Raw genomic sequence first — 2,604 nt, forward strand, 5'->3', positions numbered from 1 at the left:
TTCCAGAAGGATATGCTAGGGTGATGGTGGATGAGATAACGGAGGGATTTGAGGACCTCCAGCTTGACCACCCTACCGGTGAAGGGGAGACTCGGCTGGGGTCTGCTCTGAAGACTCCATGCCTATGGCGGAAGGAGCTCATCAACCTTCCGAACTGGACGCCACCGCCTCCTCCTCCTCCTCCTCCGGCGAGTCAGGGCACTCCGCCTCCACCGCCTCCTCCTCCGGTGAGTGACGATCAGGGCCCTCGGCCGGCTCCTTCTCCGGTGCATGGCGGCACTCCGCCTCCTTCTCCGCCCGCGCCAACGCGCCCGAGCAGCCAGCCTCCTCCTTCTCCGCCTCGTCAGCAAGGGCGGAAGAGACCTGCCGCCGCTCCAGCTGCTCCGGCGCGTCGTAGTCCTTCTCCTCCGCCTCTTAAGAAAGTAAAGAAGACAACCGCTACGTCTGCTCGGTCGGCGTCTAGCAGTACAACCAGAGGCGGGAGGACATACAGATTCGGTCCTTCTATGAAGACTCCAGAGAAGTTACCATATGAGAGGACCCTGGAGGAGAACGCCGAGATTGCGCGAGAAGAAGTGAGGAACTTCTTTGAAGGGGTGAAAGAAAAGAAACATCCACCTCCGGAGGAGAAGGTAGATCGGATGAAAGTGAAGCGCACTCTGGCTGCCCTGACAAAACCACCGAAGTCTGATCCGCCAAAAGGAAACTATGACCGCATTATTGGAAAGGAAGTTGCCGAAGCGGAGCGGTCGGGAAGTACTGTCAGTGATCAAAGGCTGAAAGAATGACGAGCTAGGAAACAAATTGCCCAGCTCGGCGAACAAGCGAAGCAATCGTGCCCCCCGCTCAATGTGCCTAGCCACAACGTCGCTAATGATCTGAGGATGGTGCCCGGTTATAGCAATCTTGCAGATTACCTGCCCGACGAAGTACATTACGAACCCATGGACGTGCAGATACAAAGATACGAGTACGGGAAGCCTCTCGTCAAAGATGAAAGATCTCTATCAACGATGATGCGAAGATTGCATGATTGGTACTTGAAAATCTGCAGAGACTCTGGGGGGAGGAGTACTTTGTATGTGAAAGTTAAAAAGGAGCATGACCTCGTTGGAATTGATCTGTTGCCTGTTCCATTTGAGGAGTTCTATCAGTTTTTCAATCAATTGGCCCTCGATAAAACAACGGTCGCCTGCTACTGTCTGTAAGTAGTACTACTTTTGTCATTAAGTTTCTCTATATAGCTTAGCTCTTTCATTGCATGTATTTATAATCATCCTCACTATATTATGCAGATTGAAGATCGCCGAATTGAAGAAAAGACAAGTCGGTGATATTGGGTTCATTAACACATATCTCATAGATGCAACTGAGGTTAAACTTCATGCCGCAGCTACCGAGGCCAACTTGCTACGATCGTTCGTAATAAATCAAAACAAAGATATAATACTCTTTCCTTACAACTTCAGGTGAGTGTTACTGTCTTGTGCGTATTCGGTTTCCCTTATATATTAGTCAAGGTTATAGTAATGTAATTGATGAGTTATGCATGTGTGTGCAGTTCTCACTATATTCTCCTAGAGATTAAGCTTGAGCAGGGAGTAGTAACCGTCTTAGACTCTAAACGAAAAGATCCCCAGGACTATGCAGACATGACTCAAATACTCCAGAAGTAAGTTAAATCGATCATTATCCACCATATCAGCAACTTTGTTCATTTCTTGATATCAAGTAATTGTTTTTCTTTGTCCGGCAGGGTTTGGAGAAAATTCACCGAAACAGTTCCGGGACTGCCGAAGGAGCTGGAATTTAGACACGCGAAAGTAAGTACTATAGTAGCATGTTCCGCGCGTCTCCTAGTGATTCAAGCGCTAGTTTCATCAATACCATTTAGCATTCTTGATTATCAGTTTGATTGACCTCTATTTCTTGTAAAGTGGTTGTGGCAGGAACAAGGGAATGATTTCTGTGGATACTACATCTACGAGTCCATCCGCCACACGACCTGTGAGCGGGGCGGGTACTCTAATGAACAATATGAAGTACGTAAATAACAACATTTACAATTTTATTTTATTACCATCATTTGTGCTGAGTTTCATTCATTCATATATATATGTATTGACCCCCTTCTTCAAATTAGATGTTTCGGAAGCGGGATGAACTCCTAGCACCAGCTCGCATGCGAGCAATTCAAGAGGAATTGGCGGCATTCTGTCTTGACCACGTGATCCCTGAAGACAGAGAATTCTATGTGGACTCTGAGTCCGTATGATTATATTTGTAAGAGATAATTATTGTATATATGTAGCCGGTAGTGTCAGATAGATATACGAGAACTTGTTGTTCGACCAATCTCTCGGATAAGGAGAGGTGGTCGATATCACTTCTCTCTGTATGCATATATGTTCATGACGATCTTCTGTTTCCTTCGTTTGCTTACTAGCTAGCCAGCGTGTCTAGTCCTCTCTATACGTATGTATAGTACGTAGCATCGACCAAGCACGGACATAAGAGAGGACACTTCTCTCTATTAATTATAGCTAGCTAACACAATATATGAAACACCTAAATTAACCCCCCAAAACCCCCAACCCCCCCCCT

Source organism: Triticum dicoccoides, chromosome 3A (genome assembly GCF_002162155.2).
Source record: "Triticum dicoccoides isolate Atlit2015 ecotype Zavitan chromosome 3A, WEW_v2.0, whole genome shotgun sequence".
NCBI classification, from domain to species: Eukaryota; Viridiplantae; Streptophyta; class Magnoliopsida; order Poales; family Poaceae; genus Triticum; species Triticum dicoccoides.